Here is a 14,470-nt window from a genome sequence, read left to right on the forward strand (position 1 = left end):
GCAGGGAGGGTGTGGCTGAAGGAGGTAAGTCACTGGAGGCATGCCTTTGGGTATGTATTTTGTCCCTGGTGAACAGAGTTCCCTCTGCTTCCTTGTTGCCATGTTCTGAGCTGACTTCCACTGTCCTACTCTTCCACCATAATGTTCTGCCTCATCTCAGGCCCCGTGCTATAGAGTTGGTCATCTATGGACTGAGAAATTTAAAAGTATGAGTCAAATAAACTGTGCTTTCTCTAATTGTTCTCATCAGGTCTTTTGGTCACATCAACAAAAAAAGCTGATTAATACAAGAGCAAAACTATTGAAACCCAAAGATAAAGAAGAATCTGTAAAAGCAAAACCAACTGGGAAACATTTCTTTCAAGTGATCAACAATAAAAATAACAGTAAAAATTTCAAAAAAGTCAAAGAAGCTTGAAGAAGAGAGATGACATATTTAAAGTGCTATAAGAAAATAAATGCTAATGTCACTTTATAGCCAGAAAAACTATCCTCCTTAAGGTAAAAATAAAAACATTTTAGTTAAATAAAAGCTAAGAGATTATGGTGTTTCTCATGCAGAAGGAAAATAATTATAGATGCCAAAGATAATGCAAGAAGGAATGGACAGTAAAGGAAAAATATATGATCAAATCTAAAGAGAAAAAAATCAGAATATTAGAAAATATTTTAATGGCATTATAGTGAAAATATGCAATACAAAACTTGAAGAATGCAATGAATCAATTCATTATGTAGAGCTTTAAAAGACAGAGTAAAAAAATACATTACCAATAATGGGAATGAAAAATGGTTATAACCAAAGATCCTATAATCATTAAAGAGATAAATAAAATACCCTGAATTCTTCCAAAAGATTTGGTATTTTAGATTATACAAATATCTTAAAGTCAAAAGAGACACTGAGTATCTGACAGCTCTATAACTATTAAAGAATCTTTAATTAGACTGGGGACATAGCTCAGTGGTAAAGTGTTTGACTAGCACACAGTGGACCTTGGATTTGATCCCCAACACTGCAAAAAATTAAAACCTTTCTCTAAATAAAATAAATAAACTCAGAGGGATTTACCACTGAATTCTTCTAAATATTGAGAGTATGATGCCAATTTTACACAAACTCCTCTACGTACTTCAAAAAGATGTATTATTTCCCATGTCATTTTTTTTTACCAGTCTCATTATAACAAAGCCTGAAAGGGACATTACAAGGAAAAAAATATAGGTAATATGTCTCATGAACATAGAGAAAAAGGGAGAAAGAAAAAAAGAAAAGAAAGAAAAGGAGGAGAGAAACAAAAGCAAGTAAACAAACTGAATTCAGCTATACAGGGTAATACATCAGGAACAGGATGTTATATCGTGAATACAACATGATGGAGGAACAGGGTAATATATCATTAACAGAGTAATAGAACGTGAATCAATCTGTGTTTATTCCAGAAACGTAAGGTTTGACATACAAAACTAAACATAACTTATCACATTACTAAACTTTAAAAGTCTATACAGATAGTTCAATAGAACATAATAGAATTGACAAACCACACATGTGATCACTTAATTTAAAACAAATGTATCAACAACATGCAGTGAGAATAGTCTTTCAGTATACAGTGGTAGCACATCTAGATAACTATATGTCAAAATGGGAATATTCATCCCTCCTTAATAACAACAAAAATTCAAGATGCGTAGATCTAAATATGAAGGTTACAATAAAGCTTCTAAGAAAGTGACATCCAATGTTTCGATTACCTGGGGTCAGTTTGTCTTCATTATCTGAAGTTAAAGAAGTTTGTTTCTTTAAAGCTTTCAAACCAGCAGACTACTGCAGGAGCAGAGATCCACCCCAGACCTCCCACACCAGCCCGCAGGGGACCCAGGCTCTCAGTAGGCCTGGTCCATCCCTCCTGCAGCCACACCCGCCACAGGACTGTCCCTCCCAAACAGCAGACTACCAAGGGAGGTCAAGCCCAGAGGCCCAGATTCACCCACACCAGCTTACACAGGACCCAGATCCAGGATGCAGTAGCATTCAATAAGGGACACCAACAGGGTCTGGAAGCACAACATCAAGTGAGGTACAGACAATCTGCATGGGTACTATAAGAATAGAGGAAAGAAAGTGTAATATCTCAGATCCACACTGCAAGAAAGGAAGACACATAGACAATATGAAAAAACAGGGAAGGAAAGTGCCCCCAAAAAACCAGGACACTATAATAAACAGAACCCGTGGACAGGAAAGTTGATGAAATGTCAGAGAAGGAGTTCAGAAGGTTCATAATTAAAATGATCTGTGAACTAAAGAATGACCTAAATGAGCAAATATAAGCAAAAATTGATTACTCAAACAATGAATAAGAGAGCAAATAAAGGAAGCAAAAGATTACTTCCAAAGAGAGATAGAGACTCTGAAAGAAAACCAATCAGAAATCCTTAAAATGAAGGATACAATAAATCAAATAAAAAAGTTAGAAAGCATAACCAACAGACTACATCACTTGGAAAAAAGAACGTCAGATAATGAAGACAAAGTATATAACCTGGAAAATAAAGTTGACCTCACAGTGAAGATAGTTAGAAACCATGAACAGAATATCTTAAGAATTATGGGATAGCATCAAAAAACCAAAACTCAGAGTTACTGGGATAGAGTAAGGCACAGAGTTTCAAATCAAAGGAACGCACAATCTCTCTGAGATAATATCAGAAAATTTCCCAAGCATGAAGAATGAACTGGAAAACCAAATACAAGAGGCTTACAGGACACCAAATGTACAAAATTAAAACAGATCTACACCAAGGCACATTATAATGAAAATGCCTAGCATACAGAATAAGGATAGAATCTTAAAAGCTGTAAGAGAGAGGAATCAGATCACATATAGGAGAAGACCAATTCATATCTCAGCAGATTTTTCAACCCAGACCCTCAAAGCCAGGAGATCATGGAACAACATATACCAAGCTCTGAAAGAAAATGAATGCCAACCAAGAATCTTATATCCAACAAAACTAAGCTTTAGATTTGATGATGAAATGAAAACCTTTTGTGATAAACAAAAGTTAAAAGAATTTACAACTAGAAAGCCTGTACTCTAGAACATCCTCAGCAAAATATTAAAAGAAGAGGAAATGAAAAACTGATGAAAATCAGCAGAGGGAAGGATTACACTAAAGGAAAATCTAATCACAAGAGAAACCTAGTAAAGTTAAATGACAAAAACAAATAAAAATGGCTGGGAATACAAATCATGTCTAAATAATAACCCTGATTGTTAATGGCCTAAACTCACCAATCAAAACACATAGACGAGCAGATTGGATTTAAAAAAAAAAAAAAAAACAACAATATGCTAGCTCCAAGAGATTCATCTCATAGAAAAAGACATCCACAGACTGAAAGTGAAGGGTTGGGAAAAAACATACAACTCACATGGACTGCAGAAGCAAGCAGGGATTTCCATCCTCATATCAAATAAAGTAGACTTCAAACTAAAGTCAATCAAAAAGGATAAAGAAGGACACTACATACTGCTCAAGGGAACCATACACCAACAAGACTTAACAATTATAAATATATATGCCCCAAACAATGGAGCATCTACATTCATCAAACAAATTCTTCTCAAGTTCAAGAGTCAAATAGACCACAACACAATAATTTTGGTGACTTTAACACACCTCTTTCATCATTAGATAAATCTTCCAAACAAAAGCTGAACAAAGAAACTACAGAACTCAATAATACAACCAATAACTTAGATTTAACTGACATATATAGAATATTTCATTCTTCAAACGAGTGAATACACTTTCTTCTCAGCAGCACATGGATCCTTCTCTAAAATAGATCACATACTATGCCACAAAGCAACTCTTAGCAAATATAAAAAAGTAGAGATACTACCCCGCATTCTATCAGATCATAATGGAATGAAATTAGAAATCAATGATAAAATAAGAAATAAAAGCCACTCCAAAACCTGGAGACTAAATAATATGCTACTGAATGAACAATGGGTTGCAGAAGACATCAAGGAGGAGATTAAAAAAAAATTTTAGAGGTGAATGACAATACAGATACAAAATATTGAAATCTCTGGGACATGATGAAAGCAGTTCTAAGAGAAAAGTTCATTGCATGGAGTTCATTCCTCTTTTTAAAAGAAGAAAAAGTCAATGAATAAATGACTTAACATTACATCTCAAAGCCCTAAGAAAAAAAGAAAAAATCAACACCAAACGCAGCAAAAGACAGGAAATAATTAAAATCACAGTTGAAATCAATGAAATTGAAACAAAAGAAATGATTGAAAAAATTGACAGAACAAAAAGTTGGTTCTTCGAAAAAATAAATAAAATTGATAGACCCTCAGCCATGCTAACAAAGAGAAGGAGAAAACTAAATCACTAACATATGTGATAAAAAAAGAAAATATCACAACAGACAATACAGAAATACAGAAGATAATTAGAAATTATTTTGAAAACTTGTACTCCAATAAAATAGAAAATATCGAAGGCATCTACAAATTTCTGGAGTCACATAATTTGCCTAAATTGAATCAGGATAATCAATTTCAAGTGACAAAATAGCAGATGCCATCAAAAGTCTAAAAAACCAAGAAAAACCCAGGGCTGGATGGATACACAGCCGAGTTCTACAAGATCTTTAAAGAAGAACTAATACCAATACTCTTCAATTTATTTCAGGAAATAGAAAAAGAGAGAGCACTTCCAAACTCATTCTATGAGGCAAATATCACCCTGATTCCAAAACCAGGCAAAGACACATCAAAGAAAGAAAACTTCAGATCAATATCTCTAATGAATATAGATGTAAAAATTCTCAATAAAATTCTGTCAAATCGAATATAAAAACATATCAAAAAGATCATGCACCACAATCAAGTGAGATTCATCCCAGGGATGCAAGGTTGGTTCAACATATGGAAATCAATAAATTTAATTCATCACATCAACAGACTTAAAGAAAAGAATTATAAGATCATCTCAATAGATGCAGAAAAAGCATTTGATGAAATACAGTACCCCTTTATGTTCAAAACACTAGAAAAATTAGGGATAACAGGAACATATCTCAACATCATAAAGGTTATCTTTGCTAAACCCCAGGCCAATATCATTTGAAATGGAGAAAAATTGAAGGCATTCCCTCTAAAAACTGGAACAACACAGGGATGCCCTCTTTCACCACTTCTATTTAACATAGTTCTTGAAACACTGGCCAAGAGCAATTAGTGAAAGAAATAAAAGAGATAACACATAGGAAAAGTACTCAAATTGGCACTATTTGCTGATGATATGATTCTATAACTAGAAGACCCTAAAAGTTCCACCAGAAAACTTCTAAAACTAGTAAATGAATTCAGTAAAGTAGCAGGATATAAAATCAAAACCCATAAATCAAAGGCATTTCTGTATATCAGTGATAAATCCTCAGAAATGGAAATGTAGAAAACTACCCAATGTACAATAGCCTCAAAAAGAATAAAATACTTGGGAATCAACTTAATGAAAGAGATGAAAGATCTATACAATAAAAACTATAGAACCCTAAAGAAAGAAGTCAAAGAAGACCTTAGAAGATGGAAAGATCTACCTTGCTCTTGGAGAGGCAAAATTAATATTATCAAAATGACCATACTTCAAAAAGCAATATACAGATTTAATGCAATTCTGATCAAAATCCCAATGACATTCCTCATAGAAATAAAAAAGCAATCATGAAACTCATCTGGAAAAATAAGAGATCCAGAATAGCTAAAGCAATCTTTAGCAAGAAGAGTGAAGCAGGTGGCATCACTATACCAGACCTTAAACTACACTACAGAGCAATAGTAACAAAAACAACATGGTATTGGCACCAAAACAGATTGGTAGACCAATGGTACAGAACATAGAGACTAACCCACAAAAGTACAATTATCTTATATTAGACAAAGTTGCCAAAAATATGCACTGGAGAAAAGGTAGCCTCTTCAACAAATGGTGCTGGGAAAACTGGAAATCCATATGCACCAAAGGAAATTAAACCCCTATCTCTTACCATGCATGAAACTCAACTCAAAATGGATCAAGGACTTAGGAATAAAACCAGAGACCCTGTGTCTAAAAGAAGAAAAAGTAGGCCCTAATCTCCATCATGTGAGCTTAGGTCCCAACTTCTTTAATAAGACTCCTGTGGCACTTCTTTTAAAATAATTAAAATCTAGAATCAATAAATGGGGTGGACTCAAACTAAAAAGTTTCTTCTCAGCAAAAGAAACAACCTGTGAGGTGATTAGAGAGCCTACATCTTGGTAGCAAATCTTTACCCTTCACCCATCAGATACAGCACTAATCCCTAGGTATATAAAGAACTCAAAAAGCTAACTACCAAAAAAAACCCCAAATAATCCAATCAATAAATGGGCCAAGGACATGAAGAGACACTTCCTCAGAAGATGATATACAATCAACCAACAAATATATGAAAAAAATGTTCATCATCACTAGCAACTAGAGAAATGCAAGTCAAAACCACTCTAAGATTTCATCTCACTCCAGTCAGAATGGTAGCTTTTATGAAAACAAACACCAATAAGTGTTGGCTAGGATGTGGGGAAAAAGGTACATTCGTACACTGCTGGTGGGACTGTAAATTGGTGCAGCCAATATGGAAAGCAGTACAGAGATTTCTTGGAAAATTAAGAATGGAACCACCATTTAACCCAGCTATCCCTCTCTTCAGTCTGTACAAAAGAACTTAAAAACAGCATACTACAGGGACACAGCCACATCAATGTTTATAGCAGCATAATTCACAATAGGTAAACTATGGAACAAACCTAGATGCCCTTCAATAGATTAATGGATAAAAAAAAATGTGGCATATATACATGATAGAATATTACTTAGCAATAAAAGAGAATAAAATCATGGCATTTGCAGGTAAATGTTTTAGGTTAAAGAAGATAATGCTAAGTGAAGTTAGCCAATCTCCAAAAGCAAAAGCCGATGTTTTCTTTGCTATAAGTAGGTTGATTAATAGTGGGATAGGGAGAGGGAACATGGGAGAAACGGACGAACTCTAGATAGGGAGAGGGGTTGCAGGGGAAGAGAGGGTGTATGGGGTTATAAGTGATGGTGGAATGTGATGATCATTATTATCAAAAGTATAAGTATAGGGCTGGGACTATGGCTCAGTGGTAGCGCACTTGCCTTGTATATGTGAGGCACTGGGTTCGATTCTCAGCACCATATATAAATAAATAAAATAAAGATCTATCAACAACTAAGGGAAAAATAAAAATTAAAAATTTTTTTTAAAAGTACATGTATAAAGACACGAATTGGTGTGAATACACTTTGTATACAACCAGAAATATGAAAAATTGTGCTCTATATGTGTAATAAGAATTGTAATGCATTCCACTGTCATATATAATTAAAAAAATAAATAAGTCATATTATAAAAAAAGTTTCTTAAAATAGAAAAGAACATAAATATAAAAAATTTTGTAAAGATACGTGATGTCTTTAAAATTCAGAATCTTTGTTCATTGAAAGATACCATTACCAGGGATGGGTCTGTAGCTCAGTGGTAGAGTGGTTGCTTGGCAGGAATGAGGCACTGGGTTCGATCCTCAGCACCAATAAAAACAAATAAAAAAAATAAAAGTCTATAGACAACTGAAAAAAAAATTTTTTTCAAAAGTAGAAAGATACCATTACTAAAGTGAAAAGATAAGTCATAGAGTAGAACAAGATATCTACAATATATACAATCAGCAACAGGCTAAAACAACTAATTTAGAAGAACTCTTACAAATGAATTTAAAAAAAAGATTTAAGAAAATGAGAAGAATTAATTATAATAGTGGATGCCCAAATGGCCAGCAAGCATATAAAATATGGGGAGGTTTGAATATCACTACTCATCACAAAAATGCAAATAAAGGCTACTTTCAATTAGTGCTACATATCCATCAGGTGAACTAACACAAAATATGAAACATTGGTGAAAATGTGGAGCAACTAGAATTCTTACACTGCTAGTGGTAGTACAAATGGACACGATTGTCTTAAAAACCTGTTTAGTAATGTCTATCCTTGTTGCCAGGAATTGCAGGGTCAGGTATAATACCAGAATAATTAATTTTTTTGCATGTTTATGCAAAAATATGGACAAGACTGTTCAAAGAACTAAGCAATGCTTCCTTCACAGTAGAATGGACAAAATAAAGTAGGGTATATTAATATGAGAATAAAAATAAACCTCTCATAAAAGTATCTCACAGACATACTTTTGAGTGAAAGCCAGATCTTGAAAAAAAATGTTCTTATTATGTAATTCCATTTATATGAGGTTCAAACAGACACAACTGATTTTTATTGATATAAGTCAACATAGTCATTATCTCTGCAAGGAGGGGACAGGGAAGATGCCTCTGGGGTCCTGGCAGTATTCTACATGTTGATCTGAGGGGTGGCTACATTGACATGTTAATAATAAAAACTCAATGATCTGTCCATTAATATTTGTACACTTTATATGCTACACTACAGCACAAAGATCTTATAAAGACAATTTACCTTGAACTTAAAAATATGAACCAAGGCTAAAATCCAATACCAGATTTCTATCAGTTTATGGCAATTTTAACTAATGTATTACTGTTTCAACAAGACAACTGTTGAAGTAAATATATAATCACTACTCTGAGGATTACATAAGCAAAACATGTATGGATGAGAATAAGCCACATAGGAGAATAATTTTCCAAATTCTAAATAATGATATTCAAAAGTACTGAAGCTTTTAGAATACAGACTAGAAGACCACAATATTGCTTATTCACATAAACTCCAATATAATGAGTAGACATCTTAATGAGGAAAATGATTTAACCAAGAACAAATATAGGCATATTTTACTCCTGAATAACCTCACCAAAGTATATATGAAGTACCCATTAAGTCTTACATGAATGTGTCCGAAAATGCATTTCCAGACTTGATTTTCCTTTAAAAATTTTCTTACAAACATCACATTGATGAAAGGTTGCTTTATATTTAAGAAAATAAAAATGTTTGCATTTTTCAATGTAATTTATACTAATAATGAAAATAAGTCCTAATTTTATAACTGTACATATAATTATCAAATGAATAAAGCATAGAACTCTACAGAAACATGAATACTTTTAAGTATGGAGCTTGTTGCTGGTTCTTATTGCTCCAGTTATATTCAAAAATCCATAAAAAGAAGCCTTTAGATTTTCAACTATTTTAAATCACGTTTTAATATCAGCTATTTAAATATACAAGAAAAAATTAATAGGACAAAAACAGATCAATAGTGGGCTAAAGGGAAGAGCAACTGAGTACAAAGGGTATAAATTCTGAGGTTATGGAAATAGTCTGTATTCTGATGGTAGTGATTATATGACTTACAGAACTATTCTCTAAAAAGAGAAAATTTCACTTTATGTAAATTAAAACATTAAAGAAACAAATACTGAGGCTGATTAGAAACTGCAGCAATCTGAAAATTCACATTCATCAAAAAGTTGACAATGCTCTCATCATTTCACTTCTTAATAAATATTTGATATTTGCACTTATAAATCAAATAAATTTCAAGGAATGAAATACTTGCCCCTCATTTTTATCATAGACATAAAACTATAAATTACCCAAAAGTTAACTTAGTGAGCAGCATACTATAGAGCCTAAGAGTATTTTTGAGTTAAATAATCTCAAATGTAAAATTTAATTGTGAGGACTAAGATATTTGCAAGAGTATTATTTAAGTCAAAGTCTATGTCTACCCCCTCTTACTCCTTCAATTCAGTGAAAATAAGTAGGAAAAAAATATGCCTTGCTCAATTCTTTAAGATCTATAAAGAAGCTATGATAAACTAGAAAAAAAAATAGCTGATTAACCTATCCCTAATTAAACAAAAAGCTCTAACTCTTCCTCAATCAAGACTCAGCCTATGTAGTAATTATGAAAAATTTTACTTTTTCACTCACTTTTGCCACACTTTCTCACCAAGGTGCACACTTTTGTAATGAACAGTGAGATGATCCCTATGACCAAAACATTTTCCACATTCTTCACATTGATGAGCCTTTTCACCTAAAAATAAAGTTCCAAATACTTTGATTATAGTATACATTTCAGTTTGTCCCCCCCCCCATAAATAAATGACCAAACAATAAGATCACATGTTAGGAAATAAACCAAGAAAGTAAAACCACCTATTATTCTGGGCTATTTCCTTTATATTACTTTCTTAAACATCTTTCCTAAGGGAATATATATTTAATTTCATGAATGTAAATCCTTTATCCACTTGGAAAAGAAATTAATAGCATTCTGCTGTAGATTTCAAATCTTACCTTTCAATGTAAAAGAGCAAAATAAATGAAATTACTTTAAAACCCAGGATCTTTTTTAGTTGTTTATATAGATATATATGTCTAGATGTGAACACCTCAAATGAACATGCATTACATTGAAAAGAGGCTGTTTTACTATTTATAAAAAGGACCTGAACATTTTCAGATCTTTGTACTTTGCTTTTTTTTTTTTAAAGAAAGAGTGAGAGAGAGTGAGAAAGAGGGAGAGAGAGAGAGAATTTTAATATTTATTTTTTAGTATTTGGCGGACACAACATCTTTGTCTGTATGTGGTGCTGAGGTTCGAACCCGGGCCACACGCATGCCAGGCCAGCGCGCTACCGCTTCAGCCACATCTCCAGCCCCTGTACTTTTCTTTTGAAAGATTTTCATCTGTGGGATTTCTTACTTTTGCAATGAGCCAAAATGCAAATGTAATGAAAAATCCTAGGTGATTTCCTATTTTTACATTTAGCTACAAATACTTGGTCTTTAAAAATCACTATCTCAGCTGGGTGTGGTAGCACACGTCTGTAATCCAGCGGCTAGGGAAGATGAGGCAGGAGGATCTTGAGTTCAAAGCCAGCCTTAGCAAAAGCGAGGCACTAAGCAACTCAGCAAGAACCTGTTCATAAATAAAAATACAAAAAAGGGCTGGGGATGCAGCTCTGTGGTCAAGTGCCCTGGTTCAATCCCCAATAGTAAAAAACTATAAAAAACTAAAAATTACAAAAAATTGAAAATGACTGCAATCTGCCTCACTGATATGATTTAAGAAAATAACTACTATTTGTTGTATACTTTATATTTTAAATTATGCTTATTAGAATAATCACCTGTTCTACTGTGCTCTTAGAGATGGCTCTTTCCCATTATTGTGCTCACATATTTGACTCTCTTAGAACTTCCTGAACATCAATCTAAGAGGAAAATATGAAAGAAATCCCCAGAATGTAAAAATTATAAATACAGTATAAAGATCTGAAATTGATCAGGATTATTAAAATACTCTTTTCCAAAGATGCTTTCAAAATTTAGTATAACATAAACAATTACAATCATTTTCCTTTAAAACACCAAAATTTTGCTATTTCTTAAATACAATCAAAGTGGGAAATATTATCACAGTTTCTTCCATTAGGGATGTGACAATAGCAATAATTCCACATATCACCATGTTATGCAAATTCAAATTTTTTGAGAATTTGTTTAAAATTAAATTTTAAACTATACTTTGTAGTTACAAAGGGTGACCAAATATATGATTAAAATTTCAGGGAATGTCATAAAATTACTTCTCTTTTAGATACTTCTTTCAGAAAGGCTTTTAGAATCAGCATTGAAAAGGAGTAATCAATATACAACTAATTATTAAAACTACAGCTAATGTAAACATGATGTATTATGATGTTCCTTTTAGGTATTAAAAAATTCTGAAAATAGAAAAACAAAATATAGCCTACCTGAATGTATTTTTTGTGGTTTGTAAGGTGGTCATGACGAATAAATGTTTATCCACATTCATGACACTCATATCTTTTGTCATCATGATGACTCGTAAGTGAAGCCTATAAAGAAAAAAAAAGTGCAGACCACTAAAACAGATGATAAATACATGAAAATGAATACATAATGAAAAATGGGCTGTCTAACCAACCTCCTTCAGGTACTATTTGTCTTTTATCTGTGACTTTCAGAGCCTTTCTCAGTCTTCTGTTCATTGGCCCCAGGGTTCTATTCACCACTTCCAAAAAAGCATTTTAACATTTGCACATGCTTAAACCACTTTTGGATAATATTTCTTCCCAACATGTTAGATCTTAAATCTATTTCATGAATCTACCAAATATCTGGGGTTGTTATCTGACTGGCCAAGTCTTAGAAACATCGAAAGGAGGAATATTACAGGAATAGAATCAGACAAATGGAATAACTGTACAAGTGACTAAACACATGATAATAATAATAGCAAATAACACAGCAAATAACTGAAGATTAGTACTATTCCAGAAGACAAGTGATACCACTTATAAATTGATAGTTCAGAATTTATTGTATTATAAAAAAACTCAACATTATGAAAATTACACTTTACCACTCTTTGCACTAGTTGAGGAAAATGGAACTCCTTTTATAGTCATTCAAACACAGATTATAAAGGTTTAGATTATTAAAATTGATTTAACTTGAATCCTTCTATCCCTGCAATCTATTATATATACATACAATGTGTTTGTATATATATAGACACACACACTCTTATCTTTTGTCACATATACAGTATACACATATATATACACATTATATATATATATATATACATATACATATACATATATATATCTCCTAGTAAAATGAAGAGCTTTCTCATTCAAGTTGCCAAAATAAGTGTTGATTCTACCATAACTAAAATAAGTAATCTAACTGGACTGGATCTAAAGGAAAAAAATCTGTCTAAATTTAAGAGAAAAATAATAAATGAAAGTGTAAACACTAAAGCCTTACGACTAAAATTCTAGAAACCATTCATTAAATTAAAATGATACAAGCATTTCCAAAAAGCAGTTATATATCTAGAAAAACATTTTCATAAACTTCAAATGTGGTCAGAGATTCATTCATAAAATTGAGAATTCTAGAGTTTTAAACTTGCCATGTTTTTATACTAAAGATATTCTTGTATAATTAAGAATGAAGAAATAGAGCTGGGAACGTAACTCAATGATATAGCATTTGCCTAGCATGCTCAAAGCCCTGGATTGGATCCTTAGTACTGCAAACAAAAACATAAGCAAAAACAAACAAACAAACAAACAAACAACACCAAATATGAAACAAAAAGGTTCCAAATAAATTCTCATTCAAGGAAAAATAAATAAATATTAAAATAATAACTTAGTAAAACCTTTAGTAAATTTGGCAATGAGGAAACATTTAATAATATTCTTTATAAATCCTTTAAAATGCAAATAAATATTAAAAATTGTAGAGAACAGAAAGCTTTTTATACAATTTTACATATGTTTAGAAATATTCAACAAAAACATTATAAGAAATAAATAAAATGGAAATGTAATTGTATCTTACCTCACATAGGGAAAAATAGCTTTACTTACCTGTATGAGCTTCCATGACGAAAACTTTGTCCACAAATACTACAAAGATGAGGCTTTTCTCCACTATGGATTCTCAAATGTTCTTTCAAAGTAGTTCTGTGTTAAAAATACATAAATTTAAAGTTTTATTATATACCCAAGTATATACTACAAATTTCCAGAAAGATTAATAGAATAGTATACAAAGCCAGAGATATTATAGCAATTCTTTTTCCTACAATATTTTTACTCTCTACTGAACAGCAGTATACAAATATGCTTGTTATGTCTTTCTCATTAAACATAAATTAAAAACACTGATTGTGGCATTCTTTGTTATTGGTTGCTTACATATTTAACTGTATAACTTAAGCACACTTTGAAGAAGTGTAAGTAAAAAATGCTCAATTATCACTACTGAATTGCGTAAAACTTATGTGGATTTTAGTACAGAAGGTTGAAAATATTTAAGGAATTCAGTTTATGAGTTTTTCCTTCCAAATGTGTGCTCATTACTTGTTAGATGTTTTAAGGCAAAGAAAACAATACAGGTGTTACTGACTTTCAGGTGGTGATGTATAAAAGGAACCTATATAAAGGATATAATTTTTCCTCTTCCTAAGTCTTCCAGTTCCACTGACCTGGATGGGCTAGTGTGTAACCATTACAACTCCAAGTAAACCACAACCAGCAGTCCCTGAAATTCTAACATTCAGAATTTTCCCACATACTAATGTGCTAAGTAAACATGGACATGTTATTTAAAAGAGGAAAGGAAATGAAAAGCAAGTGAGACTTGCAGGCTTTTAGCTGTCAATACTAGTTTGTTTTTTAATTTCAGTCTCATTAAAAGGCTTAATATGAAATGAAAGTCAAGCTCCACCAGCAGATGGTGCACTTCTACAAGGACCACCAACACTTGACAAGTAACAGTTCCAGCACTGAGGAAAATACCC

The 14,470-nt window shown here is 32.3% G+C and overlaps 1 pseudogene; it reads right to left on the minus strand.

Annotated features, from left to right (window-relative positions):
* LOC143640838 (zinc finger and BTB domain-containing protein 41-like) overlaps positions 1-14,470 on the minus strand; it is a 30,404-nt pseudogene that overhangs the window by 4,698 nt on the left and 11,236 nt on the right.

Source organism: Callospermophilus lateralis, unplaced genomic scaffold (genome assembly GCF_048772815.1).
Source record: "Callospermophilus lateralis isolate mCalLat2 unplaced genomic scaffold, mCalLat2.hap1 Scaffold_66, whole genome shotgun sequence".
Classification (NCBI taxonomy): Eukaryota; Metazoa; Chordata; class Mammalia; order Rodentia; family Sciuridae; genus Callospermophilus; species Callospermophilus lateralis.